General features: G+C 49.0%; 4 long non-coding RNA genes across 10 annotated transcripts in view; 2 read left to right on the top strand and 2 right to left on the bottom strand.

Annotated features, from left to right (window-relative positions):
• The window catches only part of LOC139025190 (uncharacterized), a 3719-nt gene extending 970 nt beyond the window's left edge, over nt 1–2749 (top strand). The window contains exons 2-3 of the long non-coding RNA XR_011476657.1: nt 699–727; nt 2386–2749. This is a non-coding gene — a long non-coding RNA (uncharacterized lncRNA). The remainder of the gene's footprint in view (nt 1–698; nt 728–2385) is intronic.
• A 205-nt stretch (nt 2750–2954) lies between these two features.
• The window catches only part of LOC139025187 (uncharacterized), a 2075-nt gene continuing 908 nt past the window's right edge, over nt 2955–4121 (top strand). For all 5 annotated transcript variants that reach the window (XR_011476652.1, XR_011476648.1, XR_011476650.1 and 2 more), the window contains exons 1-2: nt 2955–3025; nt 3675–3853. This is a non-coding gene — a long non-coding RNA (uncharacterized lncRNA). The remainder of the gene's footprint in view (nt 3026–3674; nt 3854–4121) is intronic.
• On the bottom strand, nt 3222–3592 carry LOC139025189 (uncharacterized). 2 transcript variants are annotated; one of them, XR_011476655.1, is made up of 3 exons: nt 3558–3592; nt 3368–3422; nt 3222–3261 (listed from the first exon to the last, which is right to left on the bottom strand). It is a non-coding gene; the product is annotated as an uncharacterized lncRNA (long non-coding RNA). The 2 variants fall into 2 exon arrangements; XR_011476656.1 differs by lacking the exon at nt 3558–3592 and adding an exon at nt 3471–3492 and having other exon boundaries at nt 3368–3435.
• LOC139025188 (uncharacterized) overlaps nt 3802–4121 on the bottom strand; it is a 757-nt gene continuing 437 nt past the window's right edge. Inside the window, exons 3-4 of one of the 2 annotated variants that reach the window (XR_011476653.1) lie at nt 3943–3983; nt 3815–3890 (exon numbers count right to left, since the gene is read on the bottom strand). This is a non-coding gene — a long non-coding RNA (uncharacterized lncRNA). Of the gene's footprint in view, nt 3891–3942; nt 3984–4121 lie in introns of both variants that reach the window. The other variant, XR_011476654.1, reaches the window with a different exon arrangement.

The raw sequence follows: 4121 nt of genomic DNA, 5'->3' as shown, positions 1-4121 counted from the left end.
GTCTGGAAGTACTTCAGTCATACGTCCCTATCTGGTGGTCTGGAAGTACTTCATGTCATGATCGTCCGCTACGGGGTCTGAGAGACTTCATGGGGGGTTTCTCATACTGGTTTCTGGGAAGTACTTCATGTCTCAGTACTGGTTTGCAGTCTTCTGTGTCATTGTTCTGAGTACTCATGATCATACTGTCTACTGGTGTCTGGAAGACTTCATTGTCTACTACTGTCTACTGGTGTCTGGAAGTATCATTCATGTTACTGGTCTGAATAGCATGTCTTGGTCTGCAAGTACTGTCATGTCATACTGTCCTAGGTGTCTAAGTACTTATGTCTCATACTGGTGTCTTGCAAGTACTTCATGTCTCCATACATGGTGTCTGGAAGTACGTTTCAATGCATACGTGTCCGCTACTGGGTCTAAAGTACTTCATGTCTTCATCGGTTGTCTGCAAAGTGACTTATGCACTGACTGTCCCTACTGCGTGTCTGGAGAGTACTTCATTGTCCATACTGTCCCTACTGTGTCTGGAAGTAACTGTCAGGTCTCATACTGGTGTCTGGAAGTACTCTGCATGTCTCATACTGGTGGTCTGCAATACTTCGATGTCATAGTAACTGATCCACTGGTCTGGAAGACTTCATGTCCATACTGTCGTACTTGGTGTTGGAAGTACTTCATTGTCATAACTGTCTACTGAGGTGTCTGGAAGTACTTCATGTCTCATACTGTCCTACGGTTGTCTTGAAGACTTCATGTCATAGCTGTCCCAACTGGTGTCTAAGTACTTAATGTCTCATACTGGTGGTCTGCAAGTACTTCAAGTCTCATACTGGTGTCTGGAAGTACTCATGTCATACATAGTCCCTACTGGGTGTCTAAGTACTTCATGTCATACTGGTTCACTACTGGTGTCTTGGCATGTATTTCATGTCTCATACTGGTGTCTGCAAAGTCTTCATGTCATACTTGTCCCTACTGGTGTTTAAGTACATAATGTCTCATACTGTGTCTGCAAGTACTTCATGTCTCATACTGGGTCTGAAGTACTAATTCATTCCATACTGTCCCTACTGTGTCTAAGTACTTACATTGTTCTATACTGGGTCTGCCAAGTACGTCATGTCATACCTGTCCCTACTGTGTCGTAGTCTGTGTCATGTCTCATACTGGTGTCTGCAAGTACTTCATGTCTGACTGTCTACTGGGTGTCTGGCTACTCTTCATGTCATACTCTCTACTGCGTGTCTTAAGTTACTGTCATGTCTCATACTGGTGTCTGAAGTACGTCATGGTCTATACTGGCCCTAACTGGTGTCTTGGAGTATACTTCATGTTCTCATACTGTTCCTACGGTGCTGCGAAGTACTCTCAATGTCTATACCTGTCCCTAACTGGTGGGTCTGAAGTAACTTCAGTCTCATAGTGTCCCTACTGGGTCTGTGAAGATCCCCCTTCATGTCTCATACTGTCCCTAACTGGTGTCTGAAGTACTTCATGTCTATACTGTCCTACTGGGTCTGGAAGTACTGGTATGTTCTACATACTTGTCCCTACTGGTCTGGAAGTACTTCATGTCATACTGTCTACTGGTGTCGGAAGTACTTATCAGTTCAATATCTGGGTCTACTGTGTGTCTGAAGTATTCAATGTCATAGCTGTCCCTACTGGTCGTCTGGGATACTCTTCATATCTTCACCCCGATCTATTACTTCAATTGGTCATATATTAAGCTAGACTCCGGTAACCACAGGTGGCGACGGGAGCTATGGGCAGACACAGCCCAATATTGACCGTCCAGTCTGAAAAAGCTAGGAAGACGCTGGTACACATGAGACGCGGGGCGGCGACACTTAAGTACTTCCATTGATCACCTGACGTATCCCAGCTAGCTAAGGACGCTGGTACACAGGTGGGGCGACACTATGTACTAGCTGACGCGAGAACCAGGTAACTTGACTATGTGACAACAGTGGGAGGCGTGGAGTACTTCCAACACCGCAGTAAGACAAGCTGTACTAGCTAGCTAGACGCTGGTACACAGGTGGGCGATACTACTGATACATCTAGACCTAGCTAGATAGCTTCCACTATGGACCGTACCCAAGAGGTGGGAACGAGTGTTCTTGGCTAACCCTTTTGAACTACTAGCTCCTAAGGACTCAGGCTCCAGAGTACAGAGGGTATCGAGGAGTTGAGTAGACGAGAGGCGACAACGTACTGCCATGGTACTACCAGAGTCTAGCTGGCAAGTATACATACGATGATACCACAAGGTACGTTCCGTAGGACACCAGAGTAGACAGTTGGTGATGAGGACAGTGACGACACTGTACTAGCTAGCTAGGACTGTACACAGAGTGGGAGTTTGGAGGCACACACTTCCAGACCTACTGGTGTCTAAGTACTTAATGTCTCATACTGGTGTCTGCAAGTACTTCATGTCTCATACTGGTGTCTGGAAGTACTTCATGTCATACTGTCCCTACTGGTGTCTAAGTACTTAATGTCTCATACTGGTGTCTGCAAGTACTTCATGTCATACTGTCCCTACTGGTGTCTAAGTACTTCATGTCTCATACTGGTGTCTGCAAGTACTTCATGTCATACTGTCTACTGGTGTCTGGAAGTACTTCATGTCATACTCTCCCTACTGGTGTCTGTAAGTACTTCATGTCTCATACTGGTGTCTGGAAGTACTTCATGTCTCATACTGTCCCTACTGGTGTCTGGAAGTACTTCATGTCTCATACTGTCCGACCAGCTTCATGTAGCTGGGGCGCTGGCGACCAGGCTTCATTTAGGCTGGGGCCGTGGCGACCAGCCTATCATTTAGTGTGGGGGGCCCGCTCATTGAGCTGGGTGGCGACCAGCTCAGTTTAGCTGGGGGCCTTGGCCCTATCAGCCTAATACGAACATATGTACACTAAATATGCTAGCACCTGAAGTGGAAATAGGGGGGAGGGTTATTAACTTGCGGTGAGGTACAAGTTTGTGAATTATTCAAAAGTAGTTTGTGTACTGCAGAGTCCTAGCTTCGCTAGTACCGTGTTGCTCACCTCCCACCTGTGTACCGAGAAAAATCCTGCTAGCTAGCATATGTAGCAGTGTCGCCCTCACCCTGTGTAACCAGTCCAGTCCTAGCTAGCTGTACAGTGCCGTCGCCCACCTGTGTACCAGTCCTAGCTATAGCTGACAGTGTTCGGCTCCACCCTCCGACCTGTTGTACCAGAGTCCTAGCTAGCTGGTACAAGTGTCGCCCACCTGACTGTGTACCAGTCCTAGGATAGCTTAGTACAGGTGGGTCGCCCCACCTCCCACCTGTGGTACCAGAATCCTGCTAGCTAGCTAGTACCAGTGTCGGCCCCACCTCCCGCCTGTGTACCAGAGTCCTAGCTAGCTAGTAGTACAGTGTCGCCCCACCTCTGTGTCCAGTCCCTAGCTAGCTAGTACAGTGTCTGCCCACTGTGTACCGGAGTCCTAGCTAGCTAGCTGTACAGTGTCGCCCAGCGCTCGCCACCTTGTACCAGTCCTAGCTAGCTGGTACAGTGTCGCCCCACTCCACTGTGGTACCAGAGTCCTAGCTAGCTGGTACAGTGTCGCGCCACAACGTGCCCACCTGTGTACGGAGTCCATAGCTACTTAGTACAGTGTCGCCGCACCCACCGTGTTACCAGTCTAGCTAGCTAGTACAGTGTCGCCCCACTCGGCCACCTGTTAAACCAGTCCTAGCTAGCTAGTACAGTGTCGCCCCACCTGTGTACCAGTCCTAGCTAGCTGTACAGTGTCGCCCCACCTCCCACCTGTGTACCAGGTCCTAGCTAGCTAGTACAGTGTCGACCCACCTGCCCACTGTGTACCAGTCCTAGCTAGCTAGTACAGTGTGCGCCCCACTCCCCTGTGTACAGTCATAGCTAGCTAGTACAGTGTCGGCCGCCACTCCACCTGTGTACCAGTCCTAGCTAGCTAGTAACGTGTCGCGCCACCTCCACTGTGTACCAGTCCTAGCTAGCTAGTACACTGTCGCCCCACTCCCCCTGTGTTAACGAGTCATAGCAGCTAGTACAGTTGTTGCCAACTCCGCACCTGTGTACAGTCATAGCTAGCTGAGTACAGTGTCGCCT

This window comes from Salvelinus sp. IW2-2015, unplaced genomic scaffold (assembly GCF_002910315.2).
Source record: "Salvelinus sp. IW2-2015 unplaced genomic scaffold, ASM291031v2 Un_scaffold2348, whole genome shotgun sequence".
NCBI classification, from domain to species: Eukaryota; Metazoa; Chordata; class Actinopteri; order Salmoniformes; family Salmonidae; genus Salvelinus; species Salvelinus sp. IW2-2015.
This window is presented reverse-complemented; position numbering and strand designations above follow the sequence as displayed.